The sequence below is a fragment of the Sciurus vulgaris genome, assembly GCF_902686455.1.
Source record: "Sciurus vulgaris genome assembly, chromosome: 10".
In the NCBI taxonomy this organism is placed as follows: Eukaryota; Metazoa; Chordata; class Mammalia; order Rodentia; family Sciuridae; genus Sciurus; species Sciurus vulgaris.
The window spans coordinates 84,286,408-84,299,519 of record NC_136470.1 but is presented as its reverse complement, the minus strand read 5'-3'; the positions used below and the strand labels follow the sequence as shown (position 1 = coordinate 84,299,519).

Genomic DNA, 13,112 nt, shown 5'->3' with positions numbered 1-13,112 from the left:
CCAAAGGCACACACTGCAGTATTAGGCATGATGCAGGATTAATTAAAGACTTTGTTCAAACTTTGCCTTCTTGTCTCTTACAGTCTTGAATAATGCTTACAATGCAAATAGAATTTGCCAGACACAGAATTGTTCTGCCACCCCCTAATTTATGTTGTAGAAAGATGATTTATTTGGTTTCATGTTTAAATGATATCTTTTGCTGTTTTGTAACACATAATACATTTTTAAACTTTGACCAGGATATATTTTTTTAACCTCTTTGAGATTCTACCTACTTTAATTTAGGAATATTTCTATGATGGTAGTACACTTTATGATGAGCAGGTAACTCAATGCCTGTCTTACCAAGACATTACATATTCAATTCTTTTGCTTTTGCCTTAAGCATTTAGCCTAAATAAGTCATCAAGAGGGTTTGTTTGCTCTGCCTTATAGTTTCTGATCAAAAGCTTCTTTCTGAAAGATCAGATGCCAAAGGTGGAATTTAACTATGAGCTATATTTTCCATGCCTAATTTCTCCCAAAGTCACTTTGAAAACTCAAACCTTCACAATGTAGTTTAGCAGTGGCAGGTGTGACAAAGACTTAGAAATGTTTCTTTTCATTCATACACTCAATCCTTTGCTGTAATAAATCCTACCTCTAAGTATAAAAGTAACCAGACATAGAAACCGTATTTGATGGTGAACTCTAGGCAACATGGTAAGTCACCAGCACAGATTATGTTGTTAGCAGCTAGTTGGCTAAGTTAGCAGGTGTGCCCCTCCAGGAGGAAGAAGGCATTTTCATCGCGTATCACACAGTGTGGGGATAATTGTTGGAGTAGTTTTCCTTTCTTGGCCACACACCTGGAAAACTAGAACATGTTCAGAAGAGGGAACATGGCCGGCAAAGGAATTTTGACCTTGTTAATTGAAGAATGGTTGAAGGAACAAAGTGTTCATTGTAGTTGTTGCTTTTTTTAAAAATAAGTAAATAAATAAATCGTATGTATACACACATATATATTTTTTATTTATGTATTATGTGTTTAAATATATGTACATACATTCATAAATATACACATATATAGAAATTATTTCAAAAAGTCCTGTCACTATAAACCTTTAAATAATCTGCAAATGTAATTTTGTAGTGTCAGTTTTCTTAATGAAAAATAATTTTTTTTTAGAACTTTTATGTGCGATAATTCTGTTGTGGTAGGAAAATGCAAATTGTAGCGTTTGGATTTTGATTTGCAAAATCATTTCACTGTTAGAACCCTCTACTGCTTAGACTTCTGTCTCATAATCAGGTAAACACCACGGTGCAATCCACTGCTCATCCAAGACCCATACATACTATGGGCACATACCTTATGCAGTCCTTCTTTGATTCATATCTATGTGCATTTCCACAGCATGAGAAGCTTTCAGGTTCACAAGGACTGGGTGACCTTGCGCCCATGCTATTCTCTCTCAAATACTTGTTCTTAGGTTTGGTGGCATCAGCATTACCGAGGAACTTAGACGGACAGAGTTCAGAATGCCAGACCACACTCTCAAGCAACTGAATCAGAATCCATGTTTCAACATGGTCTCCAGTAATTCAAATTCACATTGAAGTTTACCAAGTATTTTTTTAGATCTTGTTCTAGCTGCCTGATACCCTAAAATTCCCTGTCCAAATGACTGTATGTCTGCTTTTAGGGATTGTGTGAGCTCTTCAACAGTTCTGTCCTTCCAAGGGGGTATCATGCTGCCAGTGGACAAATACTTGGGCCTGAGGGGTGACCAAGAGGTGATCATTTGGATAATATGGAAACATGAACCAATTGTTCTTATCCATGTATATAAGGCCTGACATAATGAAGGACAGATACTAGTGTTGGGAAAAAAGAACGAGAATTCCAGCTCTCCATTCATACTATGGTACTGAACTTGGGTGGAAATGCAAAGCTCTGTGGTCAAGGGAAATGCTAAATAAAAACAAAGTCATAAAACCCCAAACCAGTATGTAAGCAATGCCTCTGCAACGTGAAGATAAGTTGAAAGCCTCAAGTAAACCTGTGCTCATTTACTCAAAGCAAATATACGCTGTGGAATGTAGCGAATCATTTCTATTTCAGGAAATATCTTCAATTCATTGATTTTGTACAGAGCTTAGTATAGCTCGCCATTTTTCTTCTTTTTCACTCCACAGTTTTCTGCATTTAACGAGTTATGGAACCAAGCTAGCAGGAGAACAAGAACATTTTGAAATTCCTTTTCTTCTCATTTACCTTTCCAAGTTTTGCTAAGGGAGTATTTTAAACTCATGAAAAGAAGTACCATAAAGTACCACTTTATGTGTTCCTACAATGGACTATAAAATAGGCAGATGAGAAAACAGGATTAAGGTGGGTTCTCCCAGGTCGTGTATTAATGCAAGTACTGACATTTAATCCAAATCTGCGTCTTCTGAATTCTGACTTTTTTTGATTACACCAAAGTACATCCTAAGTAGCAGAGATTTCTTTGTCATCAAAGTTTCACTTGTGGTAGGTGGGATATAACTACTTTGGTCAGGGATAGAAGAGGCCATAGGGCATCAATTTATGCTAAACAATTAGAATGGCTCCTGTTGACCATGACCAAGTCGGAAAATGTCAATTGTAGACTACACCTCTGTGTGGGAGTTAGAAATCAGCGTTTTTGCTTTGTCCACATAGCTCATTGTATGAAATACCATTAACAAATTTAAAAGGAAAAATCAATAAGCATGTCACATGTAATCCCTTAAAGCTTGTTCCATTTCAAATTCTTCCAAAATGGAAAAAGCAAGACTGTTCTCAGTCTCAGGAGCATGACCCACAGGGACATATGAGGAGAGACCTGGGTCCCTATTTGGTCAACCAGAGCCCTCTGTACCCTCTGCCTTCCTAAGAAGACCCAGCCCCCTTTCTCTAGGGACATGCAGAGTTGAACCATAAGCCTGGGGCACTCTCTCCAGTTGCCCCTCGATGTATTCTAGACCATTTACTCTCAACCTCCCTTGAGAGGAAATGGAAAAGATGAAATTCAGAAAAAATGTTCCTCTCAGAAGAGGCAAACAGTAACAACAAAAAGATACTCTGTACATGTTGGAACTTGGAAGTTTGGGGTGCTCAAAAGTAACTTCCTTTTAAGAGGGGAGATGAAGACTTACACAAACCCATGTGATTCACCGAATGTCCCAATTTATAATAGAGGGAGTTGCCTCAAAATATTTCCTTTATTATGTGGCATTTTTCTGCATAGCCTTGCTAAAGTTGTCCTTTCCCCTCTCCACCTGGCAAATTCCTGGCACAGAAAGGTTTTAGTGCAGACGTGGCTTGCCAGCAATGGTGGCAAAAAGCAATCAAAGCAGGGACATAGACTACTTGATCTGCAAAGGTACAGCCTCTTCTGTCCTGAGTGCTTCTCTAAAAACTCACTTCACGTACACCACACCCTTGATGATGGCTTTCTCCCATCCCCCTTAAACAAACAGAAAACATCTTACAAGCCCCTTTGAAAACATGAAATTCACAAATATAGACTAATGAAAGAGAAAAGTGGCATCAACTGGATTACTCTGGTCCAAGGAAGGAGCACTATTTTTTTTTTTTTTAACAGTAAAAATCATGGGTCTACTCATTTCAAAGCTATTTTGACCACATATTACAATATGGATGTTGTGGGGAGGACTGTGGACCTGATTTAGACATAGACCCTGCTCCTAAATAGTTCATAGTTCATTTGGTGCTAGAACAGGTAGACAGGATAATTTTATATGAATGAAATTCTCACACGTGTTGTAAGACATGTTGTAAGACAGGTTGGATTGTTTGATAAGATTTTTGAGATGTTGTGGTTTTGAATATTGGGAATGTGTGGTAGAAGTAAACTGAAAAAGGTCTTGTGTATTAGTCTGAAAAAATGTTCTTGAATCTCATAGGTAACTGGAAGCCTTTGAGTTGGTTGAGTTGGTCCTGTGGAAAAAGAGAGAGGGTAGATTGGTTCAGATAGAGAGAAATGACAAATGAAAATAGGAGCTCTTCACTCAGTGACTTTACATTTGTTCATGAGGGAATGAACAAAAGGTTAGTATAGATGCTTCTTCTCTTCATTGTCTTGTACAGCCATAGCTGTACATAATTAGGAGATGTGGAATCAGAGAGGTCAAAATTCTAGTGCCAGGTCTGCCACTTTCTACTTGAAGGCTTTGGACCTCAGTTTCCTCATCTGTAAAATAAAGATTATAAATCTATCTTATAAGCTTATGGTAAAAACAAGAGATGAATGTAGAGAGGTCTTATTACATTGATTGGTCCTTCTGGTCTTTGCTCTTGTGTTCAGTTCTTCTATCTTTAGCAGGCAGATATTTATTTCCATGTGAGAAAGATTTTTAAAAGAAGAAAAATAATCCCATTGTTGTTTCATTAATGCAAATATTCTAGTATGTTTCTTTCAATCCTTTTATATGATTCCCACTCAGGTTCAGTGCCAGGGTAATGAACTAGAAAGGCGGCAGGTTTAATGCTGTGTTTCTTAAACTTTTACTTTTGCTGTTGCCAGATTTGCCCTGTTGTTTTCAAGGAGAACTGGAGCTGGACCAGACAAGTACTGGGTCTTTGCATCTGGCCTTTCTCTTCCATCACTGCAGAAATAGTCCTGATCTAGACCTGTATTCTGGGCACTGTTGAGAGAGGGCAACCTTTGACAACAATGACACTAAATATTCCTTTTGCTAACCAACCCTCAGTTCTCCTGAGCATTCATTCACACCTTACAAATCAAGCTGAGGACTCAGGACTAGGCAGTTATGTTGGAGTCCTCCCTTTGAATTAGATATATCTGAGTATGCATCACAACCTTTACTAGCAGGAAGATAACACCTAGCAAGACTCACCCCACTCATGACTTGGGGCCCAAGGAAGCACATGGCTTAGCCTTGTGTGCCTTTCACCTCTGTGCCAAGTGCCTCTCCCTTCTGTAGTTTTGAGTCTGGCAGTCAGACACCAATTTCTTCACACTTATTCCCAAGTGGTTCCTCACCAGTTTCAAATTAGGATTAGGTTGCTCTAGACCATTCACTGATGTGTTCAATCACCTCTGCCCCAGGCTCCATAGCCTTCTTCTGAACTATCTCCCTCTATCCTGCTTGTTCAAAAGTAGCCAGCTGGAAATAAATATGATAATTATAAAGATAAAAATGCAAAGCATAGCACGTGATTGCATAAAATTCTTCTTATATGAATATTTGCTCTCATGACTTCCCATGTCCTCAGTTTACTTCCTGCTATTTTTTTTTCAAATCACCATTTTTCTCTTATCCAAGTCCTCCTGTCAATCAGCCCCCAGAAGAGAGAATACTTATTTTATAGTGTCTGCTCTGAGCTTCTTGAAGACTTATTATCTTTCAAGATCCTTTCATGAGTCTTAGTATAAAACTGAAGACTAGAAAACACATTGAGTGAATGAAGACTGTATCAGAGCCAATGATCTGAAGTTGTTCTTGTTTCCAAGTTCTCATTACATTATTTTCCAGAGAAATTTCTCTGGGTTTTACAGAGGAATGTTCTCAGAGACTTGCTTAAAATGCTGCCATTTGGAATAACTATGAAATATTGTGGGAGTTACACTTTACCTTGTATGGAGTCAGACTGCAGCGTATGACTCTAATAATGACAGAATTTCATGTTAAGTGAAAGGAAGTTATCATTTATGTTTCACTCTGACAAGCATGGACTCCAAATGAGCCATTTAGGTGCTTGTGACTAAAAGGGCATGGAGTTTTTTTTCCCCATAATCAAAAAGTTATCATTAACTTCATTGAATTAACTCTCCATTTAAATGAAGAGAAATCCAGAATTTTCCTATACAATGGATGCATTTCCCTTCTAGAAGATGAGCTGAAAAGAGGATATTTTATATTATCTTACCATGACCCTAATAATAATGCATTCCTAGGTTCCTTGCCAATAGAAGTTTAGAAAAAGGAAATCAGAAGAAGAGCATCTGGAGTCAGGAATGTTGCTAGCAGCAAGAAATGGAAGCCTGATGGTGGAAGAGACGGCTGACACACAAGGCTATTAACTTGGCAGTCAAGGATCTTTTAGAGTGTTGGGCAAGTCATCATATGCAACAGTTGGCTTTTGTAGGAAGAAGCACGGCAGAATAGGAAGATATTATAAATGTGTTAAATAATGACCAAGGTAACTTTCTAGGTTTTAGTCTCTGTTTTGATGAAATTAAGGGGTCAAGGACATACGACATGTATGATGAATAATTAATCTCTTCTAGGTCTTAAACATCTGGGATTTGAGAAAACTTTTATTAAATAATAAAAAACTAGCTATTTTTAGCATAATCTGTTTAAGGATATATTATGTAAATTTTGGAATGATGTCCTTTCAAGTAATCCACTCATTCTGGTTCTGAGAAAAAAACAAACTTCTGTGTGTTATTTAAGTGAAACCCAAAGATAGATAATCTTCTCACTTGAGAGATTAGAAATATTAGATATTAGATTTGTGTTAAGTTACAGTGTCTTTTTATTTTATAAAAAGGCAAATGGGATCCTGAAAGGTGTTCAGGTCTGAGTTAAAAAACAATGTTATAGTTAAATACAGGCATTTTTTATATAGTTTACTCTAAATTAGTGTGTGTGCCAGCATTAGACCCCACGTTATATTGACTGCTGGTCTAGAGATCTTACTATTGTAACATGTAACATTCCCAAAATGGAATAATATGGCAATCAAATTCACATAGGCATCCTTATTGTAAGGAATTTCCACGGAACCACGCTGGACACGGGAAATCACATAAGGCAATTTATGAAGCAAACAGTGTCTCCCTGCAGGGTAAGAGAGAAAAATGAGAGGAAAAGAGAAAGGAAAAGAAAAGGGCGCACGCTAGAGAGAGTGGAAAGCCAGGAGGATAGAGAAAAGTGTGTAGGACAGACAGAAGAATGGAAAAAAGATGGCGGGGAAGCTACAGTAAAACAGTTGAATTCTGCCGGGCTAACAGGGGACCAATATGGGAGAAGGATACTTGCAAGCTGACTGATGAACCAATAGCTAGTTAGGATGTTCACAGATTGACAAGTGGTTGGGAGGCAGGCAAAATGGCTGTACCTGATGGGCAGGGAGCAGCTTCATACATTACACTTATCATGGTGAGTCATGAACTCTTGGGTTAAACTTTGGTGTGGGCCTTCATCTTTCCCTCAGCTATGACCTACCTCTAGGAAATGATCTTCTCAAGTTTCCCAAGCACATAAACATGTCTTTTTAGGACTTTCTTCCTGGGAGATTCCATAGCCCCTTTTGTAACCATTCACCCTCATTTTCTCTGACATATGTTTTTGATTTAACCCTTTTAGGACTGTTCCCCTATAGTTAAAGATCATTTCTTCTACTTCTAAAAGAACGAACAGAGCCCAAGAGCCCTCTGAAGATTTCTTATATTCATTAAGTTGTACTTTGGCTTTTTGTTTAACTGGTCTAATACAAATTATCCTAGAAATTGTTCTGGCCTGTTAGCACAGATCTTAGTTTACTGGAAACTAAGTTTAAAAGGAACTTAGAGGTGTTCTGGTTTCACCTACCTGATTTTACAGATGGACTCTGGGAGAGAAATAAAGGGTTCAAATCATACAGCAAGGGAGTTCAGACCCAGCTTCTGTTTTTAGCATGGCACCAGAGTGCCCTGAAATCTCTCCTTGTGGACGCTGCTGATCCATTTTGCTTTGTCACTTTCTTCCCCCTGAAGTAATATCACCTGTAGAATTTCTTGGTTACCCCTGCCAGTAAATGGTTAATCTCCCAGAGCCCAAGGCTCTGGAAACTTCTGGGAGGGAGCCAGGTGAGCAAAGAGAGTAGATAAAGGCAGCACCTGCCCATAGGTTTGGAACCGCCTGGGGACACCGAGAGAATGTAAACACATTCTGCAAATCTTATTGTCTGACTCTGTGCCAGCGTCTTTTGGGTTCTTGTCATGGAAAATATTTCCTCTGAGGTCATTCAATGAGCCAAGGAGCACTGAATACCCTCCAGGGTGCCAACTCTGTCCCAGCTTTTGTCCAGATTAAATAAGCAAGGGACTAACATTTCAGGGGGCCCAGAAGACTTGCCTTTCAACAATAAGGCTGTAAGGTAAGGAAACAAGAAAATACCTCCTGCTACCCTGAACTGCTCTCCCCCTGTGGCCCACCCCCCTCCTCCGCCCCTCGGCCTCCCTCTGTTTGCTCACCCAGACTTACAAGCACACGCCCTGCGTTTAGAGTAAGAGTTAATGTCTGTGCTTCCTCATAAATCTCAGTTTGGTGCCTCCAGCTATGTTTTTAATTCTGTGGTGCAGCTTTGAGATTTGAGATGAGTAGAAAGGCGGGGCGGACTGAGGAGGTAATAATGGAGCTGCCATTTCTCATTCTGGGGAGCAAGGCCACCTCATTCGGTTCTGCTAACTGGTAGTTTAATGGCCTAGCAGAAAATCTCTGAAGGCCAGGACAGAAGAGGAGTGAGGAGTCAAAGGAAAAAAGCTGGTTAGCTGTGTCGTCCTACTCAAGTGGATTCCTGGCTTCTCTCTCAAGAAAGAAGAATGTAAGGAATGAGAAAATTAACCCAGACTGGTAACTGGCTGGCATATTTTCTAGGTCAGCTAAAAATGACTTCAAGGAGAGAAGTCCTTCCTGACAGAAATAATTTCTTGTCTAACAAAGTTTGTTATTGGATAAACTTTTACCTCCATTCAACTTGGAGCTACTTCTTGTGGGTGTTCAACCACATTTATTCTTCATGCTTAAGGGCCTTTGCCACTTGTGTGACTTGGTCCTTTTGTATAAACCTCATGTTCTCAACATACCTTTGTGTTTTTGGTGTGGAAGACAAACCTTCTGTTTTTTTACTGTGGCAATATAAAGACATAATTGCTTAGGCCTTCTACCCCGCCAACAAATGTGCTTTAGAATTCTGAGTCTGAGTCACTGAGGGGAACATGTAATTAGCATGATTCAGGAAGAGCCGAGATCTTTGAAAACTCTGCCTTCAGAGTATGTGTATATGAGAATAAAAGACTTAGAAACTGTCCTCAGAGGGAACTTCCAACTCAGATAGTCTAGGATTCTAACAATCACTGATTATTACAAGCCTTCTTCTACCAAATCTTTATAAATGGTTTTCCCACCTCTACCCCTTTCAGGCATTGAAGTTTACCAGAAATGAAGAATACACTGTCCTTCTTACTTCCATTGCATGGGAATGCAAGCCAGATACGACTGGTTCCCATGAGGATACAAAGTGGGAATAAACTGAATTGTAAGGGGTGATCTTTTATTTCTGTAATGAGATTCGCAGGTTTCTATCTGTACCTGTTGGAGTCTTGGAAGGAGACTCTAGCCATGGGACTATGGCTTCTATGGTTTAGGTGCTGAGCCTTTTAATTCTTCCACCCACAACGATAGCAAGAATGTTCAGTGTAAATGGTGGATTGAAGGCAGAGAACTTGGAATGTTTTGGGGACCCACTTCTAAGGTGGTTTAAAAAATTATTTTTAACCCATTAGAAAATGACTTAAGGAACCATGTTTTTCTGATCTGAAGAAGGCAATTGCAGGACTGATTTAAGTTACCCAAATAGAAGTCTATCTGAAGGATTTAAGTTTAGAAAATTATACACATCAAAATGTTACTGGGAAACAGAGGCTGAACACAAAAGAAATATGCTGGGACTCAGAGTGAGGTGAAAGCAGCAGGGTCAATAGCTTTGGTCAACACAGAACACACCAATGCCCACTCTAAGCTGTATACTGGATGTGCTCTTCTGACTTTGGCCATGTTGGGTAGTTGGGGTGTTTCTCTTTCCCCTTCTTATTCCATTTCACTAGCAGTTCTTAATTTGGTGATCTGATGAAGTCTTGTCATATTCTTTATCTTATTTCCTTTTTATCTTATATCTTCTTTCTTATTTTATGTCTACCAACGTTGTTCAAGAAAATTGTGGTCTGGATTAAAAAAAATTAAAAAAATATAAAGTTTTTAACAGTTCATAGTAGATATTTAGGCACACAGTGAGCATTTAACACTTGCTAGTTGGATAATGCCCCAGGGCACACAAAACATTTTTGTCACTCATCCTTCTCTTGTTCCTCACAAAATTGTTGTTACCTAAAGATCAGAAAGGTAGTCTAAAAATGCCCAAAGATATAGAGGGGTGGAAAACACAGTTGGCTCCCAGAGTAAGATCTCAGGAAGAATGTACCAATTCCTTCATTCTTAATAATTTGGTGTTGGTATTCTTGTCTTGGGACCATACCCCCACTTCAATTAACCCCCTCTGGCAGTTCAGGGAGAAACACCCAGTCTTATAATCATGACAGAAATTGTTTATAATTCTCCCCTTCACGGTCAGTCCTACTTATTTTCTTATAATCTCATAATTGCTAATATTAAGTGTATACAGAAATTTTGGTTTGAGACAAAGACTTTCTGATGTCTAACTAGGATCCCTGAGCAAGGATTTTGCCCATAAATGATGGCAAGTTTCTTTTTAAATTTAACCTTTGTCTACTGGAAATTTGGTTGTTTTGTGTTGTAGCAGAATTTTAACTGAATATACTCGGTGTGTCCTGCAATGGCAAAAGGAGCCATGAAACATGCCTCAGGAGACCAGGGCTCTCTTCTGCTCATCCTGATCTGTCCTAATGCTTTAGGAAAATCCTGGGACTGAGTTTCAGTTTTCCCATCTACAGAAAGAAGACATGGAGCTATAGATTCAAAGGGCCCTTTTAGCTGTGACCTTTAAGCTTACAAACCTTAAACTGTTATCCTGCCCTGTCATTCATGGTTGATTTGTGCCTTTACATGTTTGTAAAATATTGTGGTAAGTCCTAAAGTTCCCTGGGAATGACAGGACAATTCTCAGTGTGACCTCTGCAGCACAGGGTGTATTCTGCTCTGGAGGGCTTATTTTATTCCTCTAAACTAACAAGGCCATAACCCAGAAGCCTCTTCTGGATGCCATATGTCCTTGGCTAGGTGAATGCTGGTGGTATTGTAACTATAGCTGTCAACACCCACTCATACAGTTACTGAGGTCATAGGATGTGACATTCTAAAAACTCCCTAAAGAAGAGACCTGGAGGCCATATTACTTCTCCATATGGCAAAATATATTCTGAAGTTTTGGAAAAAGAAATTATTTCAATTAAAAGTCAGAAAGGGAAATGTGACTTACCCAAGATCATATGGAATTGTCAAAACCAGGACTGTAACTCAGGACTATCAGACATTCTGTTCATTGCACTTTTTAACTTCATTTTCCAGCTCATGGGACATGTCATATAAGCACAAGTTACTATTTCATGAAGCATTTCTGGTCATAAAAAGCATCTCTAGACTCCACAATTTCCACAAGGGCATCTGACAGAAAAGAAGATGATAATAGACTTTAATAGGCCTCTGATACTACAGGGCTTGGTATGCCCCACCATACTATTTACATTTACCTTTGGAGAAAATGCTTAGTTTTAGGTTTATCTTTTCAACTTTTTCCTCTGGAGCTCAGGAAAGAAGGTCACCTGAATTTGTATAGTTAGGAGTATGCTACATCTCTAAAAACATCATTTGCCATGGTCAAATTGATTGGTTATTCAGAAATAACCAATGCTCAAACTTCATTTAGAGTTTCCCTAAGGTAAAGGAAAACCATGTGTACCTATTAGAGAAGCTATCTTGGCCGATTTTCATTCCCTTTGGATAAAAGCAAAATTGCACCCCGTACATAAATTGACATTTGAAGCAGTGAATAATTCCATTGTGCAAGTTGTTTTTATGGGAGGAAGCCAGAATCTTCCATTAACCAGCATGTTTGGAATATTCATGGAGGTCAGTGTTTATTGCAAGCCAGACAAAAAAAAAAAAAAAAAAAAAAAAAAAAACAGAGTGAAGGAAAGTGCAGGGGTGGGGGGAATGGGTAGTGACAAATGCCAGTACAGTCTCTGAGAAGGTGAAGACTTAAAAGTGAACTTTAGAGGCATGCGCAATATTTTTTTTCTTTTCTTCTTTTTCTTACTTTACTTTTTCTTCTTTGGCAAAACATTAAGTACACAGAATGGTAAGTGTCAGTTTTCAAATACAATTGCCCAAAATCTGAGAACTGGGCAGTGAATTGTGCTGGGTTCTTTTCTTTCTTTCCTTTTGTAGGAAGCAGCTCAGGGATCCGCACGTTGGGGAGGGTGATGTGATATGCATACATGTGAAATTGTGTTTACACACACCTCTGCATGGATAAACATTCAAAAACTACAATGGCATTCCCAAAGGAATCCTTCCTTAATACAGGAAGTGACAGCTTTGTGAAGGCATGGCAATTAAGCGCCAGGTTTTCATCCTAGAAATCCCAGGCTTTAATTTCTAGAAGAAACCAGACCTCTGGGATGTTTCATGGGGCTGCTTAGAGTTACAGGCAACTTAGTTTTAAAGCTGGTTGAATGCAAGGCTCCTCAGCTTGGCTTAACCTCCAGGCATTTCTTTGCTTTCAGAGATGTCTAAAACCACAACCATTAAATTCTTATGGGCACATATAAAAGAACAGGCCACAGAAATGACAGTTTTGTTATCCAACGTGGCCACACTCTTCTGCCATGACTTTACTGTTGCAAAACTGATTTTCTCTTTTTCTGCACTTGGATTTATCTGATGACCAGGTCTGGCCTATGCAGGATAGTAGCTTCTTCCCACATATTATTGATAAGGACTGCCAATTTAACGAGAGGGACAGGCACAATCTCCCTACAACAATAACATGTCCTTTGCCCCAGTTTCACTGGATGGAATGTGTGTAGAAAATGGGAAACAGAAGCTGTTTGAATTGAGAAACTGGGTATTTTCTACTGCTCATCATCCCTCTCACGATGACATATGTCCTACCAATTGGGAAGTCCCATGTATTTGCCCAGTCAGTTCTTAGTTGTTTACTGCTTTAAGGAAACTATCACTGTTGTCACGTCATCTCCCTTCTTGAGACCACCTTCCACTTTGACTGTCCCTGCTCCTGTCCCATTCAAGATCCTTTCTTTCTTTCCTTCTTAAACCCTGCAGTCAGAATGTTAGTGTGAGGTTAACAC

At 39.1% G+C, this 13,112-nt stretch overlaps 1 protein-coding gene across 2 annotated transcripts in view; it reads left to right on the top strand.

The window, feature by feature from the left end:
* The window catches only part of TPRG1 (tumor protein p63 regulated 1), a 149,704-nt gene that overhangs the window by 113,092 nt on the left and 23,500 nt on the right, over nt 1–13,112 (top strand). The gene's annotated exons all lie outside the window — the stretch shown is intronic.